Genomic DNA, 20,731 nt, shown 5'->3' on the forward strand with positions numbered 1-20,731 from the left:
AGAAAGTAAGGAGTAAAGGCCAGGTTTCGAACTGAGACACACCATTGGGAGAGCCAAATACAGGCTCTTTCTTTGAGATGAGTTTTTGCCCAGACTTTCTATGAAACCAGCCTATTGGACAGGGAGCACCATCTACTAGTGTTTTGGGCAGATGAAATTTCCCACATTTATTCATGCCTCCCTGAATGTTTAACATGCCATTATATTCCAGTATCACCATCTTATTCACTCTGAAAAAGACCTAAAAAATTTCTAAATTCTCCCCTTTGGGTGATATTGCCACAAGTAATATGTTTCTATAGCTCCCGCCCTTCTGCCCCCAAATATGGCCCTGAAGGCAAAGGAAGAAACAAGCCCCCTGAGCCTGATTTCTTCCATTTGCCCGCCTCTTCTTCCCACGTTACTTTTCCATATTGCTATATTCCATCTTCATATCCACTTCATTTTCTTTGTTGAGGTGGTTTTCTCACTTTCCCCAAGAATATGATTACAGAGAATGACAGCAAAAAGTATTCAAAAATATCCATGTATATATAGGCTGGTCAAATCGTTGGTCATTCAGGTAAAAGATAATCTCCCCATTACAGTCTGGAAACATATGCCTCAGTTCGATTCCTCATCATGACACGTTAGACCAAGTATAGTTAAAATCACAAATGCTAAAAACGTGTAAGGCAGAGATGTTCGGCACACCCTGTGACATGCTGCCTGCTTTTCACATTACTCTGTGGATTACTCTATTTTGAGCCCTAGCTGTTCTTGCTAGCTGCCTTTTAAAAATCTGTTCTTGTAGTTCTCTGCTGTATTATGGTACTGGTGAAAGTTTTAAATTAGGGAACTAGTAGAATAATTGGGGACAAAACTATGACATTTTCTACATGGAGCATGAAAATAGAAGTCCTAGTTTCCTGTGCAATCCAATTTAACATCCCTTCACCCATTGCACATATGGATACCCATGCAGCACATACAAATTAACACACTCCCCTTTTGGCTAAAGACAATCAGTGTTAATATCCATTCCACCACAGTCAAATGCCGGCTACAAAAGTATTTTTGTGTGTCTTATAGTTACTTACTCCACTGTTTCTCTTAGATTCTGTTTTGAGTATCTGTGCTGCATAAGTAAATATCAAAAAGTGTAGTTGGAGAAACCAACAACCATTCTCATGTGCTCAGAATTTAATGGGTCAGAATATGGGCAGTTCACAACAGAGGACTCATCTCTGCTCTGCAGTGACTGAGCTTTGGTGGTTGAAACAGTGTAGATGGCTGTGATGGATTAAAATGGGGGCACGTGTTTAAGGTCTTAGTTGTGGCTATTGGCTGATCCCAGATGTCTTATTCACTCACCTGACACCTGAGCTGTGGGCTGGACTGGCTGGACCAGCTGAGGCTACCTGAACAGCACCTCTCTCGTCTCCTCTCTCTCTTCTCTCTTCCCTCTCTCTCCACTATGATAGTCTAAAGGTTGCTGAATTTTTTACAGAGTGGCTGGCTTCCCCAGTGGCAACATTCCAAGAAATCTGCACAGAAGCAGCAAGGCTTCTTGTGAAATAGCTTCGGAAATTCCAGAATGTACCTTTCTAGACATTTAATTGGTGAAGTAAACAATTAAGGCAAGCCCAAATTAAGGAAGAGTAGAATTAGACTTTACCTCTTAATGAGAGAACCAGCAAGAATTTGTGGCCGCTTTTTTTTGTTTTTTCAATCAAATGGCAAGCAGTGTTAACTGTGGGCATCATGTCATCATGTTGCATGTTACATCCCCAGTACTCATTTTTCTGGGGGTGCAAATATATCTTCAACATAGCATTTTCATTTCCTGTGGATATATTCCCAGAAGTGGAATTGCTGATCCTTTGGTAGTTGTGTTTTTAATATTTTGGGAAACCTCCATACTATTTTCCATAATGGCTGTATTGATTTACATTCCCACCAACAGTGCACAACTGTTCCCTTTTTTCTACATCCTCTACACCTTTTATTGTCTTTTGTCTTTATATGATAGCCATCCTTTTGTCTTTTATATGATAGCTTTTTATATGATAGGCGTGAGGTAATATCTCATTGTGGTTTTGATTTGCATTTCCCTTATGATTAGGGATATCGAGCACTTATTCATGTACCTGTTTGGTCTTTCTTATATCTTTTTTGGAAAAAAATGTCTCTCCAAGTCCTTTACCCATTTTGTAAGTGAATTTGTTTGTTTTGTTTTTTGCTTTTTTGCTGTTGAATTGAAGGAATTCTTTATATATATTTGGATATAAATCCCTTATAAGATGAAGGATTTGCAAATATTTTTTCCTATTCCATAGGTTGTCTTTTCATTTTGTTGGGTATATTTTTTGCTGTGCAGAGCTTTTAGTTTTTTATGTAGTCCTGCTTGTTTATTTTTATTTTCTTGCTTGTGCTTCAGGTGTTACATCCAAAATGTGGCCACCTTTAATATATGACAGACTTGGTTATAAGGTTATAAGTGGCTCAGAACTCACAATGTTGAAGAAAACTGTAATAAATTGATTACACAGTTGTTGCAATTTAATCCATGCAAATTATACTGAAATACTTCCACAGGTTGACTGGCCTTTTTCTATTCCCTGCTTCTTTCCATACGTTTTGCATTATCAACTTATCCACATGACTCCACAATTAAGGATTTCCTACCCTACAATGAAACAAGTTTTGTCTTTTTTGAAACTGTCAATCAAATCTAATCCATTTTTGCTGTAACCGAGAATTCTATAGACACCATGTCTTTGTCACTACTTAGGAGAAGTAGATGATTCCACTAAACTTGCAAAAATGTTCTTTTTATACCATATCCTTTGTATCTTAATAAAATGCTAGGGTCCCATTAGATCTCAATAAAGATGACAAAATTTAGTGAGATAGAGGAAAATAAAAGCAAAACACAAGAATGAGAAAAAGAGTAAAACAAATAACATAGAGAGGTTGGATGTTATTGTCTGCCATTACATGTCAACAGCTAAAATAGCATTGATTCAAAAAAGGACTATTTTAGTATCAACTAATTTAACACATTTTTTGCACAGTTCTTGGTTGTTTCCATTTTAGAAATACATGAAAGCAAAATTTTTGTAGGAGCAATATTTTACCAGATTGCAAAAAGCAAGCTCTTTCAAAAATTGTCATGAGATTTCCTGCTGTTTAGAGTTATACAGTTTCTTAGTTTAAATTCCTCCAAGTGGAGTATTAATATCCAATTGATGGCAGGAGAAAGAAATGGAGCAAAGGAAGTGCCACATATTCCCAATTCAATTTAATAATATTTTTATTCAGAATTATTATCAAGATAACACTCCAGAGATTTGTTAAACTATTTTGGCAAAACATTTTGAGTAGCACAAGAACTGTATGCTTGATACTGCAAAACAAATTATATGACATTCCAACTGAGAAAATATTAATAGAATTAGAGACTTTAAACTCTAGACCTATGGGGAAAAAGGAGAAAAATAAATATTATTATAATAGTATTCAGCCTCAAAATCTTTATTGTCTCATTTTATAAAGTTCAAAATTGATACATATAGCCTAAATTTTATATTTTGTGTGTTCTTCACTTTACCAATTAGTAACAGTCAAAATTACAGACTCCAGTTTTTAGCTGTTATATGTATAAGCGTTCTGGTAGTTTTTTCTAAAGTGATTCAGTATTGTTGTGCCCTTGTCCCATTTATTTAACCCAGAAAATTACATGTTCACCATGAAAGGGAAAAATTAGAAAATATATGGAAAGCAATAAGAATTTATTAAATTGTCCTCACTAGCAGAGCAAAATTCATTTGATTCATAGACCTGAAAAAGAATATAGAGATAGATATGCAGAAACACATACACACATATTTTAACCCACAGTTAAATAACTTGACAAAATAGTTATATGTCTCACAATTGATAGTTGATTAGAAAAATTCTATAATGATGTGTACATCAGTTAAAAGATTATTGTTTGGTTTTTCCACAGTGAAATAAAAATCAGAAGTATTTTTCGGCATGATACAACTCTTCTATTTCCTTAACAGTTTTCAGCTATTAGAAACAGATGGTGTTTTGGTGGTAAACATAATTAATTTCATTTTATAGAATTTGCTTAATTAGAATTGGGCTCCATGTCTCACATGCATTGGATTTAATTGTTATACATATTGTTTATAATTCTTCCAGCTGTCACAAATGAGTACTTATTTTTTTAATTCTTAAAAATATCATTTCTAAACAGGAGATAATCTATTCATTTTCCTGAATAAGTTGGAAATAAAATACATTATTTTAAAATTGAATTTTATAGAATGCTATAAGCAGACAAATTATCTCTTTCAAAATGCATGGAGAATTCAGAGTATATACAAATTCTAGAAGATATCTCCATTTTACGTCCCTTCAATTATGTTAATGTTTTTATTTTTCATTTCTAAAGTATTAGCTGAAATGTTTTATACTCCTAAGATTTATAAAAATGCTGATCATGACAAAACACATGCTTATTAGACCATGAAATCATTCTTAATACATTCACTTTTTCTTTGTAACAATGTTGCCAGAGTAGATTGTATATAAGAACCAAGTAACCTGATGAAAAGTGAAAACACTGCCCATTTCCAATATATTGGTTCTACATAATGCTTCTTGATGGAATGATTAATATTTCAAACTTTCTATGTGTGTGTGTTCACTTATATGTGCATGTGTGTCTACCTCCTGATGATCACCTTCAGTATTCAAATATTATGTTTCTAGATTAAGTATAATAACATAAGGTATATTAATTCAAATTGTTTATATTTTATAAATTATACTTTTACCATTTGATATTTTGTTCATATTCCAAAGAACAAAACTTTATCATGGATACAAGCTCTATGTTACCTGTCATGGATCATCAACAAAGGGTTATTGAATACCTTGAGCATACTATTCTTTTACTCTGGAAAGAACAATTAATAGTTTATCTTTAGTAATTCCCTATAGTAATGATTTCTAATAACTGTAAAAATATATGGTTAAAAGTTATGTATTTTGTAACCTAACTAGAATGAGAAAGTCTAAAAAATATTTTAAATTTGTTTAAAATAGCCTAAGCTTAATGTTTTTTTTCCTTTTAGTTTTTTGTATACATTTTTTCCTAAATTTTATTGAAGTATAGTTGATTTACAATGTTATGTTAGTTTCAAGTGTATAGCAAAGTAATTCAGTTATACATATATGTATATAACTATTTTTTCATGTTCTTTTCCCTTATAGGTTATTACAAAATATTGAATATAGTCTCCTGTGCTACACAGTAGGTCCTTGTTGGTTATCTATTTTATATATAGTATACATATTTATATATATACTATATTTTATATATTATATGTAGTGTATATATTTATATATATATATTTATTTATATATATAATTTCTCTCACCCCTCGCTCCAGCTATCAGCTTTGGTAATCATAAGTTTGTTTTCTATGTCTGTGGGTTTATTTCTGTTTTGTATGTAAGTTCATTTGTATCTTTTTTTTTTTAGATTCCACATATAAGCAATGTCATATGATATTTGTTTTTCTCTATCTGGCTCACTTCACTTAGTATGATAATTTCTCGGTCTATCCATGTTGCTGCAAGTGGTATTATTTCATTCTTTTTATGGCTGAATAATATTCCATTGTATAAATATAACACAACTTCTTTATCCATTTATTTGTTGCTGGACATTTAGGTTGCCTCCATGTCTTGGGTATTGTAAATAGTGTGGCAATGAACATTGGGGTGCATGTATCTTTTCCAGTTATGGTTTTCTCCATATATAGGCCCAGGAGTGGGGTTACAGGATCATACAGTCACTCTATATTTTAGTTTTTTAAGGAACCTCCATACTGCCCTCCATAGTGCCTGTACCAATTTACATTCCCACCAACACTGGGAGGATTCTTTTTTCTCCATATCCTCTCCAGCATTTATTATTTGTAGACTTTTTGATGATGGCCATTCTGACTGGTGTGAGGTATTACCTCATTGTAGTTTTGATTTTCATTTCTTTAATAATTATCCATGTTGAGCATTTTTTCATGTGCCACTTGGCCATCTGTATGTTCTCTTTGGAGAAATATCTATTTAGGTCTTCTGCCCATTTTTTGATTGGGTTGTTTGTTTTTTTGATATTGAGCTGTATCAGTTGTCTGTGTGCTTTGGAGATTAATCCCTTGTCAGTCACATCATTTGCAAATATTTTCTCCCATTCTGTAGGTTGTCTTTTGGTTTTGTTTATGGTTTCCTTTGCTGTGCAAAAGCTTTTACACTTAATTAGGTCCTATTTGTTTATTTTTGTTTTCATTTCCATTACTTTAGGAGATGGATCCAAAAAGAACTTGCTGAGATTTATGTCAAAGAGTGTCCTGCCTATGATTTCCTCTAGGAGTTTTATAGTATCTGGTCTTGCATTTAGGCCTTTAATCCAGTTTATTTTTGTGCATGGTGTTATAGAATGTTTTAATTTCATTCTTTTACATGTAGCTGTACACTTTTCCCAGCACCACTTATTGAAGAGACTGTCTTTTCTCCACTGTATATTCTTGCCTCCTTTGTCATAGATTAATTGACCATAGGTGCATGGGTTTATTTCTGGACTGTCTATCCTGTTCTATTGATTTATATTTCTGTTTTTGTGCCAGTGCCATACTGTTTTGATCACTGTAGCCTTATAGTATAGTCTGAAGTCAGGAAGCCTGATTCCTCCAGTTCTGTTTTCCTTTCTTAAGATTGTTTTGGCTATTTGGGGTCTTTTGTGTCTCCACACAAATTAAAAAAAAAAAATATTCTAGTTCTGTGAAAAATGCCACTGGTAACTTGATAGGGGGATTGAATTGAATCTGTGGATTGCCTTGGGTAATATGGTCATTTTTACAATTGTTGATTCTTATAGTGCAAGAACATGGTATATCTTTCCATCTGTTTGTGTCATCTTCAAATTTCTTTCATCAGCATCTTATAGTTTTCAGAGTACAACTCTTTTGCCTCCTTAGGTAGGTTTATTCCTAGGTATTTTATTCTTAAGCTTATTATTTTCTTAGAAACAACTCTTAACAAGTTGTGAGATTAGATTTAGGTTATATTTCCACTTACATTATGTATTGTCAAAACCCCAAATTAAAGCTAAATCATTATTAAAAATAATGGCCAAGTATTTCAAATAATAATTTAGGCCCCAAAAGTAATATTCAAGTTGTTCTGACAAAATCCCTTGATAATAACATTATAATCAATAGAGTTATATTTTACATCCTTTTAGCACATGATTTAATGAAACATCAAACAAGCATCAGTAAAAGTTACATTATCCTTGTTGGTTATTGTTTACTTGACTCTGGTATATTGATATTTCAGGCATAAAATAAACTTTAATTTTTCCACTTCACTTAAAGTAAAGCATTTTTATCATCATAAAAATTATGGCAGCTCATATTTCCACTAAATATTAGTAAAGGTATCAATAGAGTATCTGTAAGGTAACAATTAGTTATGAACTTTAAAAAAAATCCCAACATGAAGTATTTTTAGATGTATAGGAAAGAATGTTTTTATGTTATTTCAATATTCAGCTTCAGCTCCCCGCCTGCTCCATTATTTATTATGGAAATAAACTTTTTTTCTTCCCAGATTCATTTATGTGTTACAAAATCACAAAACAGTCAAAGTATATGACCATAAGTAATTTTGAAAAGCTCCACTGCATTCCTGTTGATCTAAAAGACTGAAGGCATGTATCAGACTACACACATGCCCAGTAAGACATAGAGAAGTGAAAGCACCAGTCATGACTTATGGATGCAAAAATAAGGCTGTCTTGTAAACTGCCTGCAAGTCAAAGGTGCACCTTCTCACAAAGATCCTCTTGTCAAAGGGTGGAAGTCAGGCAGTCAAAGCATTTTAAAAAATATGGTCAATCACTGACTGTCTAAAAAATTATACTGTCAGATGTTAATCTCAGGAGGCAGGCTGAAAATAAAAACCAGCACAAAAAAAAAAAAGAAAGAAAGAAAGAAAGAAAAGAAAGGAAGAAAAGAAAAAAAGGCAGAGAAACCAATAACCATGTCCTACACGGAATAAAGGATCTACAAATTATTCCAGGAAAGTTGCTAAACAATACTCAGCAACAGGGACAGAAATAACCTTTGGGAGTAGAAGAACTTGATACAAGAATTGTTACAATATATTATGTAAAATCTATAATGCAGTTTTTAACAATAAATTACATGGCATACAAGGAAATAAAAAAGTTTGCACACGAGAACAAAAGGAAAGGAGATAGGAAGTTTCACTAAGAAAGTTCAGATTTTGGAACTAGTAAGCAAATAATTTATTTTAGCATTATAACAGATGACTTGATATATAAAAAAAATCCAAAAGATACCCCCAAAAACAAAACAAAAAAACCCACTAAACCTCAATGAATTTCATAAAGTTTCAGTTACAAAATTAATATACAGAAATTGGTTCCATTTCTACACACTAACAATGAACTAACACAATGAACTCTCAGAAAGTGAAATTAAGAAAACAATTCTATTTACAATCACTTCAAAAAGAATAAAATAACTAGGAATAAATCTAACTAAGGAGATAAAACACAAGCAAATGAAAATATGTAGCATGCTTATGGAAAAATCAATATTGTCAAAATGACCATACAACCCAAGGCAGTCTGCATATTCAATGAAATTCCTATCAAAATACCAATGATATTTTTCACAGATCTAGAACAAATAATTCTAAAATTTGTATTAAAAAAATAAAGACCTCAAAAAAGCAAAACAGTCTTGAGAAAGAGTAAAGCTGCAGATATTATACTTACCTGTCCTCAAACTATACTACAAAGCTATGGTAATCAAAACAATTTTGTTCTGGCACAAAAACATACACATACATCAATGAAACAGAATAGAGAGCCCGGGAATGAAACCACATTTATAAGGGCAATTAATCAATAACAAAGGAGGCAATAATATACAATGGGGACAAGACAGTCTTTTCAGTAAATGATGTTGAGTAAACTGGAGAGCTGCATACAAAAGAATCAAACTGGACTACTTTTTCACACCATATACATAAATAAACTCACAATAGATTGAAGACTTGAATGTAAAACCTGAAACCACAAATTTCTTAGAAGAAAACATGGGCAGTAAGCTCTTTGACATCTACCTTAGTAATATTTTTTGGATATGTCTCCTCAAGCAAGGGAAACAAAAGCAAATATAAACAAATGAGACTTCATCAAACTAAAAAAAAAAAAAAAATTGCACAGCAAAGAAAACTATCAAAAAATTGAAAAGGCCACCTCTGAATGGGAGAAGATGTTTGCAAATGATATATCTGATAAGGGGTTAATATCCAAAATGTACCAAGAATTCATACAACTCAAAGTCAAAAAAATAAACAGTCAGATTAAAAACTGAGCAAAGGACCTAAACAGACATTTTTTTCAAAGAAGACATACAGATAGCCAAGGGACACATGAAAAGATTTTCACCATCACTAATCATCAAGGAAATGCAAATCAAACCCACTTCACACCTGACAGAATGGGTATTATAAAAAGACAAGAAATAATAAGCATTGGCTAGGATGTGGAGAAAAGTGAATCCTCATGTACTGTTGGGGGGAATGTAGAATGGTGCAGTTAATGTGGAAAACAGTATGGACGTTCTTCAAATAATTAAAAATAGAACTACCATATGATCCAGGAATTCCACTCCTTTCTGTTTATCTGAAGAAAATGAAAACGCTAATTTGAAAAGATAAATATGCACCCCTGTGTTCAATGCAGCATTACTTACAATAGCCAAGATATGCAAACAAAGTAAATGCCCATCAATAAATGAATGGGTAAAGATGTGGTATATATAAACAATGGAATATTAATTAGCCATAAAAAAGAATGAAATCTTGACATTTGTAACATGGATGGACATAAAGGGTGAAATAAATCAGACAGAGAACAATAAATACTGCATGATTTCACTTACATGTGGAATCTAAAAACAAAACAAATAAACACAACAAAATAGAAACAGGGTCATAGATACAGAGAACAAACAGGTGGTTGCCAGCAGGGAAGGAACTGGGGAATAAGAGAACTAGGTCAAAGTGATTAAGAGGTATAAACCTCTTGTTACAGAATAAATCAGTCATGGGTATGAAATGTACAGCATGGAGATTATAATCTATAATTATGTAATATCTTTGTATGGTGACAGATGGTTGCTAGACTTATCTTGGCCATCATTTTGAAATGTATAGAAATATTGAATGACTTTGTAGTATACCAGGAGTTAACATAGTGTTGTAGGTCAATTAAACTTCAAAAAAAAAAAAAAAATGAACTCACAGAAAAAGAGATCAAATTTATGGTTACCAGGAGTGGATGGTGGGAGAAGGAGAAATTGGATGAAGGTAGTCAAAAGGAACAAACTTCTACTTATAAGATAAATAAATATTAGGGATGTAATGTACAGTGTGATTAATACAGTTAACACTGCTGTGTGTTATATATGAAAATTGTTGAGAGTAAATCCTGAGTTCTCTTCACAAGGAAAAATATTTTTCTTTCTATTTATTTTATTTTCTGTCAAGATGAGGTGATGCATGTTTACTAAACCTATTGTGATAATCATTTCATGTTATATGTAAGTCAAATATTTATGCTCTATGCCTTAAATGTATACAGCCCTGTACATTGATTATATCTCAGTAAAAATATGGAAAATATAGAAGTTAGCATTATAAATATCTTCAAAGAAGGAAACTGTGTATGAAGAATTAAAGAAAAATATGATGGTGATGTATAACAGTGATGTCTCACCAAAAAGAGAATGCCAATAAATAGAAATTATGAAAAAGAGCCAAGTAAAAATTTGGGAGTTGAAAAGTACAGTAATTGAATTAAAAAAAAAATCACTAACAACTAGAGGGCTCAACAAGAGCTAGAATCAACAAACATGAATACATGTTATCAGAGATTATCCAGGCTGAGAAATAGAAAGAAAATGAAGAAAAATGAGCAGAGCCTCACAGAATTGTAGAACACCATCAAGTGTACCAACATGTGCATAATGGGAGGCCCAAAAAAAGAAGAGAAAGGAGCACAAAAATACTTGAAAAATTATAGTGGAAAACTTTCTAAGTTTGATGGAAAATATTAAATCTACAAATTCCAGAAACTCAATGAGGTACAAGTAGGATAAACACAAATAGATCCACCAGACACATCATATTGAAAAATGCTTAATGACCAAGACTAAAAGAAGACTTTGAAAGCAACAAGAGTAAAATGGCTCACCATGAAACCAAAAAATGGTTGCGTATACAAAGGAACACCATTTAACTGACTTCTCATCAGAAATTACAGAGGCCAGAAGGCAGTGAGATGACATTTTTAAGTGTTGGAAGAAAAAAGTATGCCATCCCCAAATTCAATATCTTACTCAATACTCCTTCAAAACTGAAGGAGAAATTTTTTAGTTAAACAAAAATAGAGAGAATTCATTGCTAGCAGACCTACCCCAAAAGGAATACTAAAGGAAGGTCAAATCAAAAGGAAACCAGGGAGTAACTCAAGGCCATGCAAAGATATATAGAGAGCACCAGTAAAGCTGACAACGTAGTTATTAAAGAAGATAGTATAACCATATTTTTTGTGTAATTCTTTTCTTCTATCAGTTTTAAAAACAACTGCATAAATAACTATTATAAATTTTTGTTGAAAGGCTTATAATGTTTAATGATGTATTTTGTTTGACAGTAGTAATACAATAGAGGGAAAACAAGCCACAAAACCACAGTAGAATACACATTCTTCTCAAATGCACATGGAACATTACATAGACCGTAAGTTCGACTACTATTGTATAATAAGCTATTATCATATTATTATATTATTATAAATAATTTTAATGATACAAAATATGTTTTCTGATTACAATGCAATTATATTAGAAAATAACATAAGAAAATTTAGAAAATTCAAATTCAGAAATATGTAAAAAATTAAATAATAAACTTCAAATAACCAATGGATCAAATAAGAAATCACAAGAATTATTAGAGAATATCTTGAGATGAATAAAAATGCATACACAGTATACAAAAACTAATGGAATCCAGCTAAAGCCATGCTTAGAGAGAAATTTGCAGCAGTAAAAGCCAATGTTAAAAAAAGAGGAAATGTCTCAAATTAATAACCAAAATTTTCATCTTAAGAAATTACAGTAAAGGAAATAAAAACAAAAATAAACAAATGGGATCTAATGAAATTTAAATGTTTCTGCACAGCAAAGGAACCCATAAATATGACAAAAAGACAACCCTTGGAATTGGAGAAAATGTTTGCAAATGAAGCAACTGAGAAAGGATTAATCTCCAAAATATATAAGCAGCTCATGCAGCTCAATATCAAAACAAAAACAAAAACAAAAACCCATCCAAAAATGAGCAGAAGACCTAAACAGACATTTCTCAGAGCATACATACAGATGACCAACAAACACATGAAAAGCTGCTCAACATCACTAATCATTAAAGAAATGCAAATCAAAACCACAATGAGGTATCACTTCATACCAGTCAGAATGGCCATCATCAAAAAATCTAGGAACAATGAATGCTGGAGAGGCTGTGGAGAAAAGGGAACCCTCTTGTACTGTTGGTGGGACTGTAAAGTGATACAGCCACTATGGAAATCAGTATGGTGGTTCCTTAGAAAAGTAAAAATGGAACTACCATATGACCCAGCAATCCCACTACTGGCCGTATACCCTGAGGAAACCATAATTCCAAAAGATACATGCACCCCAATGTTCGTTGCAGCACTATTTACAATAGCCAGGACATGGAAGAACCTAAATGTCCATAAACAGATGAATGGATAAAGAAGTTGTGGCACATATATACGGTGGAACATTACTCAGCCATAAAAAGGAATGACACTGAGTTATTTGTAGTGAGGTGGATGGAACTAGAGTCTGTCATACAGAGCGAAGTAAGTCAGAAAGAGAAAAACAAATACCATATGCTAACACATATATATGGAATCTAAAAAAATGTTACTGATGAACTCATTGGTAGGGGAAGAATAAAGATGCAGATGTAGAGAACAGACTTGAGGATGTGGGAGGGGGAAAGGAGAAACTGGGACAAAGTGAGAGAGTAGCATTGACATTTATACACTACCAAATGTAAAATAGATGGCTAGTGGGAAGCAACTGTGTAACACAGGGAGATCAAATCAATGATTGGTGATAACCTAGAGGGGTGGGATAGGGAGGGTGGGAGGGAGGCTCAAGAGGGAGGGGATATGGGGATATATGTATACATATAGTTGATTCACTTTGTTGTATAGCAGAAACTAGCACAAGAGTGTAAAGCAATTATACTCCAATAAATCTCTGGAAAAAATTAAAAATCAAACAAAAAAGAAATTAGAAAAAGATGAGCCAGCACTTCTAAGATACTGGTTCTTTCTATAATGTTCATCAAACATTTGTTCCAAACCTAAAGGCCCTTGATATTTGGTTCTGTCCAAAATGTTCTTAAGACATATGGTAAAAGCCAAAGTTTCTCAATATTTGCAGGACCATTTGATCTTATCCTAAACATCTATAAGACATTTGGTTCATGTTTAAAAGGTCCTTGATATTTGGTCATATTTGGTCTTGTCTGAAACCATTTGGCATGGACCAAATGTGCTCAAGGATGTTTTGGATGGAAGGACCATATTTCAAAGACATTTTGGCATGGAACGAATGTCTTTTGGACATTTTGGAAAGGTATGCAAAAAGAAATAGAAAATCTGAACAGACCTTTTAAGAGTAATTAAATTAATAATAATAATAAAAAGCTTCCCATAAGGAAAAGCCCAGAAACAGATGGATTCACTGTTTATTTCTACTAAACACTTAAAGAGAATTAATAACAAACATTCTTAAACTATTTCAAATAAATTGAAAAGAAAGGAAAACTTCCCAATTCTATGAAGTCAGTATTACTCTGATACCCAAAGCAGACAAATGTATTGAAAAAGAAAAGAAAAATATAGACTGACATTCCTTATTGTTATATAAATAAGTCAAAGATGGTTTCTGTTTTTCTTTATTTTGGCCCTTTGTTGTTTACTTCTTCATAGCAAGCTAGGACTATTAGTTCAAAAGCCTGTTGGCAACAAACTATTTTAACATATCCAAATGGCTTCAAGTATAGCCCAAATAAGCAGGTTTTTAGTCATTTAGAACCTGCTTACTTTGGATATTCCACAATCTGCACCACAAATCTTCTATCCATAGGTAAGTAAAATCCTGGGGATATGAAAGACCTCAAACCACTGCTGCCCTTAAGAGTTCTTTGACCCAGGGACACCCATCATGCTCCTGAGCAACATCACCTAAACACATAAGGACCCTCTCTAACTCTCCTTTTTTTCCCAGGGGGTCCCCTTCCCTCTTCTCCTTCTGGTGGGTGGCCCTTTATTGTCATCTCTAAAAGATCTCATGCTGTCAGGGAGTTATTCTCATATGCAATCCTGTCCAAGTGCCACTCAAGTAAAACTCCTATGCTATTGCCACTGGAATGGTCTTTTTCTTTGATTAGCCCTGAAATTCCCAAACTCACTGGAGTTAAATGTATAGATGTAATAATACTCAACAAAATATTAGCAGACCAGCAATGTATAAGAAGTAATATACATTAACACATGGTCTTTATTCCCAGAATGCAAGGGGGATTCAATATAAAAAACCACAATTTATTTTATACACCACATCAGGAGAATAAAGGATAAAAATCACATTTATCATTTCAATAGAAGTCGAAATAGAATTTGCAAAATTTAACACATTTTTATGATAAAAATCCTCAAGAAACTAGGAATAGAATGCAACTTCCTCAATCTGACAAAGGCAATATATAAAAATCCCACACCTAACATCATAATCAATGGTGAAAGATTGAGAACTTTCCCCCTAAAATCAGGGATACTGCAAGAGTAGCCACTCTTGCCACTCTATTCAATATTGTATTTGTAGCTTTTGCCATGGGAATTAGATAAGAAAAATAAATAAAATCCACCAATGTGTGAATAGAATATGTAAAACTATATTTGCAGATGACTTGATTTTGTGTCTGGAAAAATTCTAAGGAATCCACAAAACAATTAGCATTAATAAACAAGTTTGCCAGGTATACCATAGAATAAATATCAATATACAAAATCTATTGGACATCACTCAAATTTAAAGCCATTCTGTTTCAAAAGGCACAATCAAGAAAGTGAAAAGAAAATGCAAATAATAGGAGAACATTTTTGCAAATGGTATGCCTGATAATGTTCTACTATCAAGATTATTTAAAAAAAAATTCCTACAAGTTAACAATAGAAGTGACAAATAACACAAGTTTAAACTGGTTAAAAAATATGAATGGACATTTCTCCAACGAGTATATAATAATGACCAATAAATACATGAAATATTTTCAACACCATTTGTCCTTAGAAATATTCAAATCAAAATTCCAATAAGATACCACTTCCCACACACTAAGATCCCTATACTCAGAAAAACAAAACAAACAAAAAAAAGTAATAAGTATTAAGCATGTGGAGAAATTTGAACCCGAGCATTGCTAGTGAAATTATAAAATGGTGCAGTCACCTTAGAAGGCAATTCCTCAAAAAATTAAACATAAAATCAGCATATGATCTAGTAATTTTATTCCTAGGTAAATATTTAAGATAATTGAAAATATACGTTTGCTCAAAAACTTGTACACAGATGCTCCTAGGAGCAATATTTGTAATAGCCAAAAAGTGAAAACAATCCAATTGTGCATTGACTGATAAATGGTTAAACAAAATATTGTACAAGGGTGTGTCAAAAATTATCCAAACGCTGGCTGTAGAATTTATTTTAATTAATTTTTAGAAAAGACAAATACATCATTTTTCGACATAATCTGCTTGCTTTTCAATACACTTTGTCCATCTGTCAATAAGCTTTCATATTCCTTCATTAAAAAATGTTTTATGCTGAGCTGTGAGCCACAAATGCACTGCTGTCTTCACTTCATCAGAAGTGAATCTTCACCCTCATAGGGCTGCTTTCAGGGGACCAAGCAGGTGAAAGTCTGACTGAACAAGATCAGGACTATAGGGAGGATGTGTTAACACCTCCAAATGATGTTTTTGCAGAGTGTTGACAGTGTGGGCAAAGGTGTGTGGACGTGCATTGTCATGCAAGATCACAACACCCTTGGACAGTAGTCCTCTGCATTTAATTCGAAATTTAGGCTTCAGCACAAACTTTTCAAAACCTGTCTGTCATGGATTATTTCATAGGCAGAGCCATGGCTGATTTGCAAATGATTTGCCATATAATCCACTGTCACTTGTTGACAGAATCATTTCACATGTATGCTTAATGTTGTCATCAGCCGTGGACATGGACGGGCGTCTGGCTCCTTCTTGATGGCTAACACTTGTGTGACCTTCCTTGAACTTTATCCATTCATACACACTTCTTCGCAACAAAACACTTTCTCCATACTGCGCACGGTCTTCGATGAATAATGGCAGCAGGTACACCCTCAGACCACAAAAAATGACTCACTGCATGCTGCATTGAGTGGGGCATCCATTTTTGTTGGCACTGCAGTTACACATGAACTGATGTAATACGTTACCACCTGCACAGCAGTACTTGGGGAGACAGTAGCCTTGAACGGAAACCGCTGATAAGACAGTGCAGCCAACAGAAATTTTAGTATAGCCAGAGTGCAGATAATTTTTGACTCACCCTCATATATCTATACTTTAGAATATTTTCTGGCAATAAAAAATAATGCACAAAAACCATATCACAACACTGGTGAAACTTTGTAAATATTATCCTAAGTCAAAGAAGCATGCCCAAAAAACTAAATTTTGTGTGAATATCTTTATGTGAAATGTTCTGAATTGGCAACTCTAAAGAGACAGAAAGTAGATTAGTGGATCTTGGGACTGGAGTTGGGGGAGAAGGTAACAAGAATAGCCACTGTTTGCTAATAGCTATGCACCTTTTTTTCTGAGAGATGAAAATATTTCACAATTTCATATATAGTGATTGTTGTACATGTGAATATACTAAAATACATTGAACAGCATAATTTAAATTGGTGAATTGAATTGTATCGGAATTAAATTTTGACAAAACTATGAAAATAAATCCCTTTGTTTAAAATGAAAAGATCCCCTCCAATATTTAAGGTGTATGATTTTGAGCATTACTTTCAAACAATTTAGTCTCCTTAAAGAACATATATAAAAGTAAAAAAAAAAAAAGGAAGAAACCAAAGAAATCACATATATATTTCCATGCTTTAAAGTTTACTTTTTTCATACTACATACTTCAATGCTCTTTGCAGCCAAATTGCCTAGAATTGTATCCTAGTTGATTATCTACCTGCTGTGTTACCTGGTCAACTTCATTAACATGCCCGTGCCTCACTTTCCAATTTTTTCAATGCAGAAAGTTTTTATAAAGACTAAATAACTCAGTATATAAAGTGAAATAACAATATCTGCCATGTAATAAGGGCTGTGTTACTGTAGATGTTATATGCTATTATCACACACAATTATATTTATGCATATAATTGTTAATATATATGTAATGGCTATAAGCACTTTAGTAGAAGCATAATCTAATTAAGATTTATAAAATTGGTGGCTTTGAACTCTTTTCACTTAAATGTATACCAAAACTAAGCTTATTTATTTAACAATGTCATCACTAGTTAAGGTTCTAGTAAATAAAATCATACAGAAAAACTAGAAGGGTATAAAGGAAGAATTCGTGTAAGATTGAAAACCAAAGTGTAGACTAATAGATTAGTGGAAAAGAGATGTATGTGAAATGTTCAACAACATTTTTAACATTTTTTAAATATTTTGGAAAGAAATATTTTATTTAAAAATCTGCGTAAATAAATGCTTGTGTTTAAATGAATAACCATTTGTAATCTTATCTTATTTTCTATGAGCCTACATTTTCAGAGAAATACAGAACAATTTTAACACTAAGACATTTTATTTAGCAGAATAGTGTAGGTTACACTTGGATTGAATATATATTACTAAATCTTTAATATCTTTACTATAAAAAGTATTAGAAATCTGGCCCAGGAAAGAATTAACCAATTTCTGTAGCCATTTACACATTTTTCTTTTCTTTTTTAAAATACATCTGTGAAACTGAGCAGTGAGAGATAAGAAGGGAGAGTAAAAGAATGAAATAGAAAAAGAGGAAAACCAGCAACTATTAGAAGTTTGAATATATACCAGTCAGCTAACTAAAATGAAATTCCTTATGGCATTTCAAAGTATGACCTTAGTCTAATTCACTGTTTTAATATGTATCAAGTAAAATTTAGAGGTCTTTGCATTTATGTTTGGAGTGTTTGTATGTGTGTACACATGTGTGTATGTGTGTGTGTACACGTGTGTGTATGTGTGAACAAACAAGAAAAAAATCCCCTGAGTTATAGGTCATTACAGCCCTATGATTTTGCACTTGTCAAAATATTTTCAGATTCTTATTGATTCTGTCACTGAAGATACCACTGAACGTATCACACGTGTAGAAATTGCTTCTGAGTGGAACAGATTTATCTTGGCAATTACTACGTTGTCTAAGAAACAAGGAGGCTGAGTCTCCTCTTAACACAACTGTTGTTTCATTGAAGTGTTAAGTGAGAGACAGAGCCTAAGGACACAGGGACAGTTATCCTCTCCTGGGAGTGAAACGTGATGCTCGGTAAAGACTTGAATTCTAGGATAAATCATTGAAATAGTGTTGGCAGCAGTATGGATCCACTGTTTGAAAATAAATTTATCCCTAGTGGTTACCACGTTGACAGAAATAAATGCCCAGCAATATACAGAGCCAACCATTGTTCCTCAGTGGGAATGATTTTAGTCATTGCTAGTGTATTTTCATCTAAATTGCTCCCAAGAGATTATTCATTGATACCTGGGAATAGATTAATGTTACTGACAGCAAATAGCTAATTTTATAGCTTTACCTAATTTTTTTTCTCTCTAGTAACAATTGATTTTATTTTATTTTTTAATTATTCTTTTTAAATTTTTTAAACTTAAAAAAAAATTTTTATTTATATTTATTTTTTTGACTGCATTGGGTCTTTGATGCTGTGCACAGGCTTTCTCTAATTGTGACAAGCCGGGTCTTCTCTTCCTTGCAGTGCGCAGGCTTATCATTGCTGTGGCTTCTCTTGTTGCAGAATATGGACTCTAGGAACATGGGCTTCAGTAGTTGCAGCACATGGACTCAGTAGTTTTGCCTCGCGGGCTTAGTTGCTCCATGGCATGTGGGATCTTCCTGGTTCAGGAATCGAATCAATGCCCCCTGGCTTGGCAGGCAGATTCTTAACTACTGCGCCACCAGGAGAGTCCAATAATTGATTTTAAATGCAAAACCAATTGATTTTAAATGCACACACACAAAAAAAAACTTACATAATTCTCAAGTCTGAATTTTATGATAAGCTTAATTCATCAAAAAGAGAATGGTCATTATTAGAAGTTACATTATCTGCAGCAGCTAGTCTCAATGAGAAAAGTAATAAATACGCTGGTGTTTATTTTTTCAATGTCAGCATGCTGTTCATTTATCCTTATTACATGGTGAATACTTAAGACAAACAAGTCTGGCAGAAGAAATCAAGATTTTCTGTGAATTAAAAGCTACAGATTTAGTTTTGTGTTTGCATATCCTTTGCTTTCCCAGACACTATGTTTGTGACCTTTTTTCTTTATTCCACAACCATGAATTTAACCCTTTGCCTCGAGTCTTGAGATGGAAGCTGCCAGATTCCCAGATTCTCCACTATAGAACTGTCTCAAAGTCTGGTCCCTAAAGGTCACCCCTTTAATATAAAGGCTTAATGCTAAAACCATAGAAAAGATAAAAGCTCAATTCCTATTTTCAATTATTTATTATTATTTTCATCCAACAAGTATTTATCCAGCATCTATATGTGCTGAGACCTAAACATACAATGATGAATGCTTCATCTCAGAAAAGCCCTTCAAAGTATGTAGGCCTAATTTGTACATCAGCTACTTTTTTGCCAAACATTCTTACCCTTATTTTAGTTTGACTGTAGTGTAAATTAAAGTGCATGTGTCACGCTCCTTCTCTCTTTCTCATTCTCTTATACACACACACACACAGTGCTTTTAAGAATTGTCAATGTTTTAAGTTGAAAATGTTATAATGCTATTAGCATATACAAACACACACATAATTATGTTTGTGCATGTAATCGTCAACATGAGTGTAACATTAGCTCTGTGTTAGGCATTGTTATAAACACTTTAACCATGAGCATAATCTAATTCAGATTTATAAAGATGATGGTTTTGAATTTTTTTTGCTTAAATACATAGTGTTACTATCTGCTAATCGTTTTAAAAGCAGGAACAGCTTAAAATGTTGCCAATTGTCCTAGCAGCTGGTTTCCTTGCAATTAAGGTGTAAATTGGCAATGCATTCAACACGAAATAATTATTTTAGCATGTGATCTCAAAGAAGTAAACAAAATAAACATGAACACAGAAAGGGAGAGGGTGTGTTTTTCCTGATAAATCTCTACTTATTTGGTGTTTTT

The sequence above is a fragment of the Hippopotamus amphibius genome, chromosome 10 (assembly GCF_030028045.1).
Source record: "Hippopotamus amphibius kiboko isolate mHipAmp2 chromosome 10, mHipAmp2.hap2, whole genome shotgun sequence".
NCBI classification, from domain to species: domain Eukaryota; kingdom Metazoa; phylum Chordata; class Mammalia; order Artiodactyla; family Hippopotamidae; genus Hippopotamus; species Hippopotamus amphibius.